This window comes from Ambystoma mexicanum, chromosome 4q (assembly GCF_040938575.1).
Source record: "Ambystoma mexicanum isolate Mex_15411 chromosome 4q, UKY_AmexF1_1, whole genome shotgun sequence".
Taxonomy (NCBI): Eukaryota; Metazoa; Chordata; class Amphibia; order Caudata; family Ambystomatidae; genus Ambystoma; species Ambystoma mexicanum.
The window spans coordinates 348677415-348694082 of record NC_090928.1 but is presented as its reverse complement, the minus strand read 5'-3'; positions in this window follow the sequence as shown (position 1 = coordinate 348694082).

The following is a 16668-nucleotide window of genomic DNA, read 5'->3' as shown; positions in this document are numbered from 1 at the left end:
CTTTTCTGGGTTTAACCCATGTTCTGTCACCTCAGGACTTAGGAAGTTTACCTTTTTTTTACCCGATGTTGTTTCTATAAAGATACCTTTGACCCAGCCTACTGTAGATGACTGAGTACTTGTCTAATCTCATTGAAGTGGCTTTAGGGATCTTTGTTTTTGATTAGCACACCATCCACATGGTCCGCCTTTCAGCTGTATCCGGGAGTGCCCAGCTTGGGAAAATCCCAAACTCACTCCCACTTTTGAGATAACCTGCAAGGGGTCCGGTACCAAACATATTGTGATTTTTCAAAAGAAAATGCATGCACATTTTGAATATCTTCAGCTAGTGGCAGACACAAGTATGCAGCTGTATGGTCTAATGTGGTAAATACCTTTTACCCGTGGACCTGTGCAAGAACCTGATCAATAAATGGAAGGAACCACCTTGAAACAGGTACATTTTTGTTGTTCTCGTAGATCTGCACACAAGTGCCATTGGCCATTAGGTTTTAGCACACCTAATATAGCGGTATTTGATGTACTATGAATAGGCCTAATGATTACTCTAGATTCTAGATGTTTGATTATTTCAGCTAGTGATTCCAAACATGCCAAGGGTAACCTATATTGTTGCACAAATCCTGGTTCCCTACAATGTCCTTCTGGTAGTGTGGCAACATGCAAATCAGTCAGCCCACAATCATAGGCATCTTTGGCAAAAACCTGTTGAATTCATAAATATTTTTCTCAATTGGTCTTTTTCTTCACCTTTTCTTCACTTGTGCAAACATCTGCAGCTTGAATTTGCTCCTCTACAATTTTAGAAAATTCTGGGAAGTCCTCAAAAGGAGGAACCTCTGTACTTTCTTCTAATTGTGTGGCAGTCTCTCTTTGAAGGGTCGTTACACTCAAATATTTGAAATATTGGCCTCCATTTCAAGATCCTGCTATTGTCTTTTAGATTCACTTAATTCGAATAGAATACAATCATCTTGATGACAGCACACTATTTCACTTGGCTCATAAGGGTACACAGACTGAACTTTAAAGATTCCTTTAGGCTTATAATCCAATGATTCTGGTAACTCACCCTGTGCAGTCACATATCTTTCAGGAATCTTCCCAATAACTAGGTTACTGAAATCGGCAGTGTAGTAAGACTTCTGTATTGCCATTACTATTGCTGAATTCTCTTCCAAATAAATGGCTTGACACCCTTCATTGTACACCAGGATTCGAATGGGCCCATCCCCAATCTCTATCAGTGGTGTATATTCCCAGTCTAACCCTTGCTGCCTCACGGATTCATTTAGGCATACAAATGCATCAGAACTTTTTATCTGTTGTCCCTTTCTGTATTTTATTTCTACTGTAAATGGTCTGGTGAATGCGAGAATGGTAATATCATTTTTCACCTGCAGTTCAACTGCATACGGTTTCATTTGGGCACAATGGTAATCCTGTCTTTTGTCTTCAAATTCAGGTGCAGCTCCAGCCAACCTGGACTAAATCATTTGATTTAGAAAGTCTAATATCATACACATCCTGTGCAGGATGTCATTTCCCAAATAGAATTTGTTTTGTGTCCCGCTCACGATCCACACATTTTGATGAATACTATTAGGGCCAATTGTAATCTTTAACATGCATCTTCCTACAATTATATGTCCAAACTCGTGGTCATCCAGGCCAACAATGTGCTGATACTTTATTCTGAATTTTGGGACCTCCTCCCTGTCAATTATTTGCAGGAATACTTTTTCATGAATTAAACTCCTTTGATGTTCAAGTGCCAAAGTGGCTTTAATCATTTTAGGGTGCCCATTCACATGGATAGGAATCCATGGCTGTCCATCTCCCATGTGTATTTCTGAGATGGTTGAAATGTGCTTTTCTTTATTTATCTCTGGAGTGATATTTGGTTTGCCTTTTTCTTCATTTAGATAGAAATTTCTGTTTGCTATTTTTTCTTGATGTCCAAATAAATCTCCAAAGACTGCTTCTCTTTTTCTCCTCGCATTTCATCCTGACACATGAGAATGACAGTGACAATGGGCACACAGCTATTCTGAAGATATACATCAACTGCACTTTCTGATTTAGCAACAGTGAGGCATTCTTTTGCTTTGTGTCATTATTTTGTTGGCTCTCAATGGCTTTTTAGCTAAGGACCACAATACTCCATTTACCCCATCAATGAGCGACGGCACCTCTTCAGGTAATTTGTCCCTATGAGAAAGGTTATTTCTTTAATGGATGTGATCAACACTTCCTGTCTTATCCAATGCTTCCCTATCTTTATGTCAACATCAGTGACACCTTTGATAGATATTTTGTCCCCATTGAAATTGTGCACAGGGCTTTTGTTTTGCCTCACTTTGATACGATTTTGTGGGGATCTCCTATCATTGATACTTTTCACTGGTTCTTTTGATTTATTGTTGCTTGGGGACCTGAATCAATCACTGAATATACATTACATTTGTCTTCAATAGTAATAGGAACATAGTACCTGTCTTCAACCTCTTCTAGTCCACATAAAAAGTGTGAATTTTTGCTGATTTCAGGACTTACTTTCTTTAGCTCATTTTTACTCTTTGCTAGGCAAATGGGCATATGAAATGACATTGTAGGCTCCTTTTTGCCCACTTCATTTTGAATTTTTTTGTCTATTGTCCTGGCCTCTTAACTCATTCAGAGTGTAGCCACTGACTGCCCCTCTGACTTGGGACCACTAGTGTTCAGACCCCTATTTCTTATTGTACTTTTCTCATTGTCTAGGTCCTCGCCAGTTATTTCTACACTGCAACCTTTTGACTGGGGATTTTCACAAGTGTCACATGACAGCCTGTCAACTTCTAGTGCATGACTTGTGTGTTTTGCATGGAGCAAGTCATTTCTGTCCCTTGGAATATCTGTGGTTCAAAATACTCCTCAGGTGACTGACCTGCACCCTCCCTTTGGCCTACTGTTTCCTCTGTATTGGTATACACAGTATTCTGACTTTCAAGTGAGGATAATCTATCTGTTGATCCTAAGTCTCTGTCTTGTGTTTTATTTTCACATTGGATGTTCTTTTTAAATCTGCTTCTCTGTTCTTTGGGGTTTTCTTGTTCATTCGCCCCCTTCTGTTCTTCATTTTCCCACACCTCAATAGTCTGGTTCAACTCTCATTAAACTACGATCCTTTTTTGTGTGTGTTGAAATTCTCTGTCTCACTTTTCTATGTGTTTGTTTTCTTGTTTTTAAATCATTAAACAAATCAGAACCGTTATTCAAAGGTGATTCGTAGGCATTTGTGATTTAATCAGTGCAGAGACTATTAACTAGTCACTTATGGTCAGAACGCACAAGATCACATCTATGACACTCTGCACCTTCACTTGGCTGTTGCTTTTGAACTCCACGTAACTTTCCTATATTCAGATAACATTTTGACTTAGGCCTCTAAGCTTTGAAAAATGTCCATGTCTCGGAACTCCTCCCTTTGTGGCCTGGGCCAATACTTATTAAACTCACCCTGATTAGGGCTGTTTTGGTACCTCTCCGGAGATTGATTTATTTCTGTCTGTGTTACCTCTGAATTCATGTGACACAGGAGGTGGAGAACGTAGAGTGACCATCCTTTGACCATGCTCCACTCGTGGTGGTGATTGGTTATATTGGCGAGGGACATAATTCATATTTTGTCTTTCATTTGGTGAGAATTGTCCCCTATGCTGGTTTCCATTTTCAATGAATATTTCAGATACCTTAGTCTTTCTTGGTGGTCATATACCATTGTATTAGGGTCAAATCTAATCTGAGCCTGTAGTATCTGGTATGGGCCATTGTACATTTGATTGTTATTTAGGCCTGGCATATTGTGTCAAAATCCCACGCTAGGAGAAGTACCCAAATATCTAGGGCTAATTTAAGAATCCCTACTGCTGGGATCAATGGATTAGAACATAGGAGTTTGGGGTGATGTCCTCTGTGGAGACATGCCCCTTTGGCTAGATGTCATGTTTTTTCTTGCCTGGGTTTGGGCTGTTTCTAGCAGCATCTTTACATATTTCATCTCAAAAATCGATGGTGTGGGTTCTTTAGATTATTGTTTTGTCTCCTTATTCTGAGGCCCCTCCTTTCTCTGACCAAAGATCACTTCATATAGTTTGGTCCTCTGTTCCATTATACATTCTTGTGATTTTTCCCTTGCCTCTTCATGGACCTGTGTAGCAGGAACTACTATTTTGTGCATAGTCTGATGATGCAGTTGTTCACCTCCTAACGTTCTGGTGCTCGAGTAGCCTAAAGAGGCATACCTGCAAAATGCTGCCTTCATCAAAAATGTTTATAAATGCCTCCCTTTCTACCTCTGTGGTAATTCTGTCTTTCCATATTGTCAAATTTTCTGAGGACCAAACGGCATGGGCATAACGGTTTGCCTCGTGATAATTTGACAATTCAGAAAACTCAGCCTGGATCTGGGACGTGGCGGCACTATAATGAGAGTCAAATGAGCACATAGTACTTCACTACCTCATAGCACTAATTCAATTAATGAGTGCACGCTGTGGTTATGCTTTGGAATGCAAGACCACACCCAGTACCTGTTTTAAAGTTTCCCAATGGCCAATGGACCAAATATATTAGATATATTTTGGGGTTATATCTCTTACTTGTGGCATTTTTTATTATGGTGGTATTTTGTGGTATTTTATAATCCTTGGCAATATATTGTGATACCTGTTGGGGTATTTTTATAGTGGTGAGAGTGATTTCAGAATACTGCCTAGTAATTATTTTTTACCAGGGTCACTAACAACAAACAAAATACTGTACTTCATACACACTGGATAGATGGTGCATGCCCTTCTTTGGTACCTTATGTACAATACCACACCACACCCTTTTGGCTGAGTTTCAACAAATGTAAGGCATTCAATTAAATACTGCACATTCATTCAATCTCTCTAGATTAGTTAATTTATTTATTTTGGCATTTGTGTAGCACCCATAACCCAGAGGCATCTAGGCGCCTTTACTTAAGAAATAGTTACTTGCATCAGGAGAAGTTAGAGACATAGCATACTTAGGTCACAGGGGTAACAGTTACAGGATAAGACATAATCTTACATGGGTTGCACGTCGTTAGCCTGTGTAATAAATTCCACACCTAATGTAAGTAGTAGGTTGCACAGGTTATGGTCAGGCTTGGTAATAGAGAATACGGTCAGGCTTCGTAATGGGCAATAGCTGTTAACAGTCAATGTCCCTCATTACAACACTGGCGGTAACCCATGGCGCTATTAGCACCATGGTTGCTGCCGGTATTGTAACGAGTCCGCCAATGTTCAATGGGGAATTACCACCCCATTCCAAGGTTGGCAGGGCGGTAATTCCCCATTGAACAATGGCCCTTCGCCATTCCCATTTTTGCCCCATAGGGCTCAATGGGACTGGGAAAGGTGGTAATTACGGTACCGCAAATTGCAGTACTGTAATTACCTCGAAAGTCCCTTTGCGGGTCCCTACTTTAACGGCTGGTCAGACCAGCCGTTAAGGTCGGGTCCCGCAAAGGGACCTCGTAATTAGGCACTAAGGGGTTAACGGCGCCACAGCCTTTTACGGCGCCGTTAACCCCTTAGCGCCAGGGTCCTAATAACCCCCAATGTAACAAGTGGACAACAATTCAGTTGAGGTCTTGGGTGAAGAGCCAGATTTTGAGGCCTCTCCGAAAGGACCATAATTATGGGTCTGTCTTCAAGGCCACATGCATGGAGTTACAATGTTTGCCGCAATCCCCAGGAAGCTGGAGCAGCTCACTTTATGTCGTTTTAATCTACGGATGTTGACATGGCCAGCGTTAGTTGAGCGGGTGGGTCTGCTGGATTGAGCTTTCGAGACTTGGCTTGCAAGGTATGCTGGTTCCCTGTTAAAAAGGCATTGGTGCGTAAATGAGAGGGTTTTTAATTTTGAATCCGATCTCAGGTGGGAAGCCAGTGGATGTTGCATCTGGCTGTGGAGATGGGTTCATGTTTGGGGATGTTGAGGGCTGCTCTGATAGGATTGTTTTGCACTATTTGTAATTTGTTAATATTTTGGGCGCTGGAGCCAGCAAAGAGGGAGTTGCAGTAATCAATCCTTGACAGGATAAGTGCTCTGGCATGGGTGATGCAGTTGTCTGTGGACAGAAGGGTCTGCTAGGTCTGATCAGTTTGGAGGTATAGGCTCCCGAGGAGGCTATGGCATTTACTTGCCTTGTTAGGGCAAGTGAGGATTCATTGTATACACCTACGTTTTTTACCTCCTTGGCTACCGTGATGATGATGCCATCAATATTGAAGGATTTATGTGGTTGAGGTAGATTATTCAGTTTAGAATGGCTGCCAATGATGAGTATTTCAGTTTTATCATCATTGAGACAGAGCTTGTGATGCACCATGCAGGCTTGAATGGTCAGGTAGATTTTATTCAGTAAGTAGAAAACTGTGTCATAGGTTATAGTGATTGGTAAAAGTATTTGGCTGTCATTCGTGTAGTTCGTATACGTGACACCCAATGTGTTAAGGAGGTCAAAATGTGGCTTCGCAAACAAGTTGTACTGTGTTGGCGAGACACAAGAGCCTTGGGGCACTCCGCAGGAGACCGGTGCCGGAGCAGCTGCTGCCGTAGTGGAGAAAACTTTCATTGTGCAGAGGAATGATTCAATCCACTCTATGGCCTTGGTCGGGAAGTGGGCAGCTAGGGAGAGGTGTTGACAAAGTATACTGTGGCTAACCAGGTCAAACGCTGCAGATAACTCAAGTAGAAGAGAATCGCTAAGTCCCACTTGTCTTTTATTTGGTCCATCTGGATTTTAAGGTCTAAGAGTGCTGTTTCAGTTCTGTGGCCAGGGCGGAAGCCTGACTGTCGGAGGCTTAGGAGATTGTGGGATTATAGGAAGTTATGTGTCTGTAGGTAGGCTAATCTGTCAAGTATTTTCAGTGTCCAATGTGGGTTTTTTAAGCAGGGAGTACTCCTAGGCTTCTTTCAAGTTATCTGGCACTTTACTATAGGACAAAGAGTTATTGATCAAAGTTGGTGCAAGCTCGTTGACACAGTCTTTGATGAGGGTGGCAGGACAGATGTCAACATGGCATCTTGTAGGCTTCAGATCTTTAATGATTTTTAAAGTTCTGGTGGTGGTCACCATGGTGAATTCAAATTTGTGGGCTATGGATAGTAACCCAGTGTTAGTGATGGGTGGTGGGGTGTCTCTGGTGAGTTTTGCTTGTTTGTCTTTGATTTTGTTTTGGAGAATTGAGATTTTGTCAGGCATTTTGGATATTTGTGCACCAAGACTGATCTTTGATGCAGTGGTCAGGTAGTGGGGCGGGTGATTCCAGCTCCCGAAGAATGTAGAAGAGCTCCCTGGTGCCTGACTGAGCATTCTCAATTCTCTGGTTGTATGAGTTGCCCTTTGCTTTGGGAGTGGCTTCCTTGTGTTCAGCTGCTAAGGTGTTGAACTGTGTCTTGTTTGATTCTGATGGTGTTTTTTTCCATGCGCACACAGCCGTTCCTTTCGCTGAGTGCAGGGTTTTGAGGCGCACAGTGAACTAAGAGTGGGTGTGAGCAATGGGTTTTACTTTGCGGTTGCCTAAGTGGGCAACTTTGTTGATGGCGGTTAGGACAGTTTGGTTATAGAAGTTCACCATGGCGGTGGGGTCGAACTTGGTGGACGGATGGTTGGTAATTGGTAATAAATAGCAAGGGAAGCATGTTGTCTGGATTGATATTGTGCTAGCTTCTGGATGGTATTACTAAGGTAAGTTGGGTTGGTCTATCAGGCTTGATTATTATGGCAATGGAGAATAGAATGACGTTGTGGTCAGACCAGGGCCATGGGTTGTTGGAAAATATATTGGTGACACAGTTGATGTTAGCTAACCAGTCCAGTTTACGTACTTTGTCATGTGTTGGAAGGGAGATGCGTTGAGTGAAGCCTTGAGCTTTGATTGTGTTGGCAAGAAAGCCTGCTTGAGAGTCTGCTGGGTCATTCAAGCCTAGATTGAAGTCTCCCAAGATGACTATTTTGGATAGGGGTTAGGTGTTCATTGCAAGGAGGTATGCAATATCACCTTTGAATGAGGAAAGAGGGACTGGTGGTCTGTAGACACGGTGTAGGGTGAGGGTACAGGAAGCAGAGAGAGAGAGATTTTAAGTGAGATCATTTCGCCGATAGGAAGGTGTGATTAGTGGATTCTCTTATACTGATGTTATTTTTGACGAGGAGCTCCACTTCCCCTCCTTTAGAGATTATTCTGTCTTTTCTGCTGATGGTATACCCTTCAGGGATGGCAAAGGAAAGGGCAGGGCCAGCTGCTGGGTGTAGCCAGGTTTTGGTAATAGCGAGGATGCCTAGGTCATTGGTCTTGATGTGGTCGGTGATGTCCAGAGCATGTGCTATGAGAGATCTGGCATTGATGAGGGCTCCTTAAATGTGTGTTGTGGTATTTGTATAAGCAGTGTCCTCTGTATTCTTTTTCAGGGAGTTAGGTCTTTTCAGCTTCCCTTTCTTGTATGAGGGTGGGTCTGAAGAGGTTTCTCTATTCACCAGTGAGCTATTGCACGTAAGTGCATGTTGTTGTAGGGCAGTGGTGTGTGTCTGCTTTCTGTGGGAGAGAGGTTTGCTTCTCTGTGCGAGGGATGGTGTGGTGGTGGTGCAGTTTTTGGTGAATGCGTATGTGTGAGAGGCTAAGCATTTGTTTCTGTGCTTAATAGGGCAAGGAGTGAAGCAAGAGTGGTTGTGGGGCGAAGGAGATTTGTTCCTCTGCTCTCAGTGGTTGGGAATGTTCCCGTAGGGAGTAAGAGCAAAGGGGGTCACCTTTGGCAGGAAGTATGGCAGAAAAAGTCACAAAACACAGGCTGCTTCCTTTCACATCACTTTGTCTTTTCCTGCTGTGCTGAAATTACCGCAATTGCGAAGCCGTGAGAGAGTTTTCTAGCACTGTCCTTCATTCAATTTATCTTAGGTCCCATCTCCCATTTACAGCCTCGGATGAAGAGTCAGTTTGGACTCAAAACACGTGTCAGGCTACTTTCCAAATAAATCCATCAGACTTATAACCACATCTCTCTTCAATTACTTGCAACACATGCCTATATTGCACTCTTTGGCGCAGTGCGACTGAGAATTGCCTGTGCTCTAATTGTTTGGCAGGAAGTAGCTGGGTGGAATATTGTGGTAGTTGGGGAGAATATGTGTCATTTGTAATCAGTGTAGGCTGTGATGCAGTGTAGGAGTCCTGGGGGGATCCGAGCTGGACATTGTGTTGATTTTGCATTGCTCTAAAGTTGCTCCACGTTTTGATTGTAAGGCTCAGTCTGTGCCAAGCTATGATATCGGACATGGAATAAGTTGCACATAAATTATGTTTAGGTCCTAAGTAAGTGATAATGGGATTAAATACACATTTAAGTTTGACTGGCATTAAAGGCCTGGGCTATGCTACAGTGACACACGCAGATACAAATCATACAGAGTTAAATAACATTTTTAAATCAAGTAATTGAATCATGCAGATGCAAATCATACAGAATGAACAGTGTTAATCTTCAATGTTTAGCGCAATGAAAGGCACATTTGGATTGGGCATCTCACAATAGAGGGTACAAAGTAAAATCACATCTAAATCACATTGCAGACCGAGGCCTGAGCTATGCTAAAAGAATACAAGCAAGTGCAGATCATACAACATTACCAGTGTAAGTCTTCAGTGTTAAGCGCAATGAGGACCAGGTTGGGGGTGGAGAGTTCACAGAGCAAGGCACGTAGGGGATCCCCACTAGTTTGGGTTATATAGGCCTTATCATGAAAGATGCTGTGATAGTACACATTGATGGACTACATATCAACAAACACAAGAGCATATGTAATACAGGTAGAGCGTAGTGAAGAGCACAGCTGGAATGGAGTACACCTAAAACACAGCACAGTAAGAGGCACAGTAAATTCTATGTATATGCATTGTCCATGGATGTGAACTTTGGTTAAACGGTGTATGTTAAAAATGTTGAATGATCGATCCAAAACAGGTGAGCTGAGGGACGCCGTGGTGCATCAGTGCATTATCTGCGGATGGGACTTAGAGATGGTCCTCAGCGGTTTACAGGGACCTTAGGAGTGGTTGGGTGGTTAGAGAGCATATGTCGTAATGCGTATGCTCAGTTTTGGTGGCAGCGCTGGGTCTAGAGAACGCTAGCGTGGAATGGAAAAACAGTGTATAAAGCCTAGGGCATAAACTCAATGACTTTCTAGGTTTTCACGTTGGCAAGCCTTTGGTGTCTGTGATGAGGGTCTTACGGGCATTGGAGTCAGAAGTGTGGGGGGGCATCCACATGCTGACAGGCACAGATAGGGGCCTTGAGCGTGGGCCTTTGGTGTGGGCCTGTGTTCTCCTGCCGGCTCCCTAATTGGCATGATTAAATGGCCAAGCAGCCAATCAGTGCAGCATTATGCTGAATTCCGAAAGCACCCTGGTGCTGGCGGACACAGCGGCCATTTTGTAGAGGGTCTCTCTCCTAATTAAATATGAATACAGCGAGGCAAAGTTAGTTGTGCAAATTCGGAAGGTAGTAGATCATGCACCAAATCACAGCAATGTTACCATTTTGACTTTAGCAACATTTTGTAACAGTCACAAATAAATAGCTCATGTGGCTACTTTACTTTGAGATATTTCTTACCGCTCATTTGTCTCCCTAAGCAAATTAATGGGACTGAATGCAAAACAAATATAATAAATATACAAAGAGTGAAACTTAAGCCTACATTCTACTTCACAGTTCAAGTATATTTCTTCTTGCAATAGCTTTCAGGGCTTTATCTGTGCAAAGCCCTGCCAATTGTCCTTGGCCTCATGAGATTTGGGGAGAGAATTACACTTTAAAAAAACACAGTACGACTTTGAGAAATATAAACACATTATTTATTACCTGCACGTTAAAGATAGAATCTCTTGTGCAGCACCTAAAATTAAATGAACTACTTAACCTAGGTTAGTTGGTATCATTCATATCACCAGACCCCCACTTAACCTCATATTTACCTAGATATGTTGGCGGGATTCCTGACTCAGTTTGGCAGGGAAATCTTCCCCAGTCTTTTTGCTTGCCTCGCACATGGTCAACCCAGATCAGAACAGCTCCAGCATCAATTGGCTTGCTAGTACTGCACTCGTCCTGCCCAGCCAGCCCACTGCCCCTTCGTCTATCAGTGCCCGAAGAGAAACTTCCTCCTACTCTGTCTTAAAACCCTTTTTATCAAACCCCTTTATCAATCTAGAAAGACACCTCCCCTTGACCAGATCATCCCACTAAGAATCACGCAATCTGCCTCTGTGTTTTCCTCATTGAACTAACTGCATTGCTGTAGAAAAAATGAAACATATTTCTCTTGCACGTCCCGCTTCAAAACAAAGATATGTTTTAGCAGAATGGAAATTCACATTTTTCAGCTAACGACACAGCACAAATCCAGCCTGCACGTCTACATTCCCATTTTCAAACCATCATGCATTTTTCTCAATCTACACACAGTTTACTTCATGAACTTATTTGCACTAAATGTTATTATGGGATTCAGTTGTATGTTAACTGTGGTTGGATTAATTAGTATGTTGATTTATGTTAGTATTATATTAAGTGCAGCTCAGTTCATTGAAATATCATCCTGAAGCAAAGTGCAATTTCAATCATGTGCTCTTTGCATTGGCATCTATTTAATTGAAACCTTTGCTAAAATGTGCATGCTGAAATAATGAGTCGAACTATTAAATTGTAGAGTTATACTGTTGGAAGTAGAACCATACTCCTACAGTTCCCCACAATATATATATTACCTTCACAGTTTTGGACTGTAGTTGTGGCTTTGGTTATACCTTGAGTACTTAGGGTTAAAATAACAGGGTGTGTAGCAAAGACGGGATGCTCTCATCATTTAGCTACTTGGATTTGGCCTGGTAGGTTTTCATGTAATTAAGAACTGTGAAAAGGAAGAGAAATGAAATGAGAGGATAATGGTTTATTACTTACCAATAATCTCCATTACACCAGTATCTGCACTTCCCACAAGAGCCTAATTGTCTACCCTCACCCAGGGCATAGATGGCTTGCTATCCCAGGAAGTGGTGTAGCGGAAGGTAGCTATTATAGGTCATTTGGATAGGCAGAAATACATTTAAAATAGAATAGTGGGCAGATGGTATTTGTTCTAATAGTTTTTTCTTTTTCTGGATGGCTAGTAGGGGGAGCCGGTCATTGAAAAGTGGACCTCAGCTAAGTAAGAACTGTGACAAGGAAGCCTAGGACATGATCTAATTGAGATATCCAATTGACCAGTATGTGGTACTTTCAAATACCTCATTATACTATGTGTCATTGAAAGGCAGCAGTGTGAGTCCTAACATCTCAAAAGGTCAATAATTAATTTTACCCTTTGATGAGCAGAGAATTTGGAGGACAATAGTGGGCAACAAGATGCAGTGTAAGATTTTCGTACCTTACCAAGAAAATGCATTAAGCCTTTACATGTATGTAAAAGAGTTTGAGGCAGGGAGAGGCAGCAGGGTAGCAGCCTCTTGGGGAAAAGAGCAATAATAAAGACCTAACAAATGCCTTGCCCTGTCTCTGATGGATAAAAGTCCCAGCACAACACTGTGCACAGCCCCTGAGCATGTTCTAGTGACGTCTAAGGCGTTTCTCAGTCTGCCAATCATCATACTAAGGAAGGAGAAATGGTTTACTGTTGTCCTCACAAATCAAGCAGCCTTTTCTCTGAATTAAACGGTTTTGACTGCCTTAACCCTTAAGATGTACATTATGCTAATGCGTGGAGTTTTCAGACTGACCCTTGCCCTCATCTGCCAATGGGAAAATGCTTATTTTGTTCTACTGGGAACCAATTATGTATCTGAGAAAGAGACAGACAGAGAGTCAATGGGATTGCCAATAGCAAGTGCTAATGTTATTCTAGGGAAATGGGATCTGTCTGCAAGAGGCACATGGTAGGAGGGCTGGGTTGCAGGTCGTTTTGCTTGTAAGGCCAACTCCCTCTTCGCCCGATTAACCAGCTCCCCTCTAAAACCTCTTACCACCTTACACTGCACACACAAAAACCCGCAGATCGTCACAAAAGGCATATGCATTAGCACATCAACACTACCTGAATCATTGCAAAGTTTGCCTCTTTTGTCCTATTACACCCCCCGCCCCTAAATCACGCATAATGTGCATGCAGAAGCTTTAGACAGCAAAGCTCACTATCCCCCTTGAATATCATGCCCCGCACTGTACATATTCTGCCATATTGCGTTTCAAATATGGGCCTACCTGAGAAACCCAATAAAACCTTCACATTTCTACAACCCTCACTCATTACATGCTGACTAAACACAGCAACACAAGTGGCTATAACAAAAACCCTGACCCAGTCCAAAATCAGGAAACCTCTTCATCTATTAAATCAACTTATAAAAACTCACAAACATAAGAAATACTCTGACAAGTCAAACATGCGAGGCCTGTTGTGTACAAATCAAAACCCACCCTGACAACTCACCTGCACAGACGCCAGTTGCTCCCAGTTCTACATGTGCCAAAAGTTAGGCAAAGCTCTTTGGCTTTTCTTTCTATCCCTAAAAACCCCACGACGTTGTCCCTTTCAGATCCAGAAGAGCACCTAAAAACCATGCAATTGGAAGCAGTGCATGGTACAAATACCAATAAAGTAGCATACCATAACATGGTCAGACCTTAGAGACCAGAACTAATGCCCAAAATCGCACATGCTGCACGGCACATGATTCCGCTTTAGAGAACAGATCTACAGTGCTAAATAGCAATCACTCTGCATTTCATGCGGAAGCTTTAGACAGGTGTGCTATCACATAGAAGAGATGCCCTGCAATGCAAATTGTTAGGCTACAGGCATCAGTTGTATACACCTAAATCACGCATTCCATACCTTACATGTTCAAACCTTAAACTGCAGAGCTATCCCTACCCCAAAATCACATGCCCTGCACTGTACATGGTCAGGCTGTAGACACCAAAGCTGCCTGCTAAATCACACGTCATGCACTGTACACAGTCAGACCTTCGACCACAGAACTAGCCTACTAATCTGTATATACTGTACCTTACATGCTCAATGTTTAGATTGCAGGTCTATCCCCCTATAACACAAGACCTACATAGTCCATAGCCGGGCTATAGACAGTGGAGCTTTCCCATTAAAGCACACATCCTGTATCTTACAGGCTCAGACTGGACACCTGAACAACCCCCCTAAATTGCATATACTGCTCTGTACACGATCAGGCTTTAGAAAACGGTCCCCTAAATAGCATGCACTGTACTTTACATGCACAATCTTTAGACAGCATAGCAATCCCCCTAATTCAGATGTCCTCCACTGCACATGGTCAGATTATAGAAAGCAGAGCTTCCCCACTTACATACACTGTAGCTTACATGCTCATGCTTACATGCTCATGCTAGCAGATCTGTACCCCTTACATGAAGAGCCCGGGCACCATAAGAGAGCAGAACATGACCAGGAAACACAAGAGTGCCCATGTGGGCAAAACATATGCCTTTTTCTGTCTTTTGAAACTAGTTCAATACTATTCAAACAACATTGTCTGACAGTAATGAACTATTTATTTTGGCATGGGTGACATCTGTGGAGAATGTGTAGGTGCATTGGGTCAATATTCAAAGCCATGCAGGTGCACTACACCCTTGTGCTTCGCTCCTGCATGCAATTTACCTATTTCATGTAGGGGGCTTGCATGCAGACAAATTACCCACAGCCACACACGCGATATGTATTAGGTTATCGAGGCCAGGTAGGTGAAAGTCTGAAGCCAATCTCTCCACCCACATTCAGAGTCACAACTGCGAGTGATGCTCCTCACAGGGCCAGTCCCTGCAAAAACATGTTTTAATGTGTTTCATGAGTGAAACTGTGTACAAATGATAGACATGCTCCTGCTTTGGATGAACATTTCCAACCGAGGCTGGGAAGTGAGGACAGGGAGGTGTACAAGTCTCCTTCTGCAGCAAAATGTCACATGCATTTAGCCTGCGACAGAAGAGACCAGGCATTCGGGAAGCAGTCATTGGGTTTGTCCCGTCAGGCAGTGCATGAACGCTCTACAAATTATTTTGACAGAAATGTTCTCTTTTGAGCACCGTGCCAATAACAGAATGTTTGATTTATTATCACTTGCATGTGCACTTTGCGCATGCAAGTGAAACAAACCAGATTACAGAAACTTTGCTCCAGTGTAAGTGCAAAGTTTGCACGGTATTAGCCCAAGGGCAAAGTTTGCCCTATTTTTAAAAACACTGGGACATATAAGAAACCTATTGTACCATGGCAAGTGCACTTTAGCATAGTATAAGCAACAGGGCAAAAATTGCCACAGTGCAAAAAAGATACATTTTCGATGCATTTTCTCACCAGGGCAAAGTTTACACTAGTGCTAACACCATTCCGTATTAGCACCAAGGCAAACTTTGCCCTGCTGCAATAATGCAGTGAAAATGTATCTTTTTTGCCCAATGGCAATTGTTTGCCCTGGTGCTCATACCCTGCCAAACTTCACTTGTCACGGTGCAATCGTTTTCTAATGTGTCCCATTGTTTTAAAAAATAGGGCCAAGTTTGCCTTAGTGCTAATAGCGTGCAATTTTGCACTTGCACTGGTTCAAACCTTCTGTAATCTGGCATCAGATCGGGAATTATAACTTCTTTCCTTTGACCCCAGTGTGCTCTAGGAACTTGCTGAGAACTTTTGAAATCGTCCTCTCTAAATGAACCTAGTTCTCCTAAAACAAGTTCTCCTAAAACAAACTGAGAACCATCACAGAAAGTTACCTATTTTTCCTTTTTTTCTAATTGAATGTGCTATTCATGTTGAATTTTAAATAAATGAGGCTGCAGAGATGTCAGGGTGACCAGTAGCACCTTTCTTTCTTGAAATCTTGAATGCATCCATTCCTTTAGAAATGGATGGGTTTCATGTATTTTCTGGGCATTTAGAACCGTCTCTACAGGAAGAGTATTCTGTGCTATGCTCATTTATGGAATGTGAGGCACATATAATACAAAAAAAAATGCAGTATTGACTTGTGCTAAATAATATGTCTGCATATCTATTTCTTTCCCCAAGAAGCAATTTATCTGGCTGAAAGCCTCGATTTTAAAGCCTAATGTAATTCTAAAAGCAATAAGAGACCTCAGTGTTTACCTCCCCTCTCGATGCACTGTGCTCGCGCAGACTGCGCCTTTGCCTTAAATCCCGGGCTTGCTGGCGGGAAATGAAAGGGCTAGATTGCAAGAGACGGCGAATGAGATTGGTTGCTTTTCTGGGGGTTTGCAAATGCATCTTAACCACAGTTCAAGCTCAGCAGCAGCATGCCTCCCTTTGTGTGACACCTGTAATATGCTTGAGTCGTTTCTTATCATTCACATTGGCCCTCGGGAGATGTGGGTCACTGGGTTTCAGTTTATTTCATCCTTTTATTTTTTTTCTATTACACGTTGGCAGACTGAGCATTCCAGTCAGCGTACTATTGCAATGCTACAAGCGTGCTTTCTGTTTCCAATGTATGTGTAGCCTTATCAAAATAAAAGTTTGATCACGTGGACAGG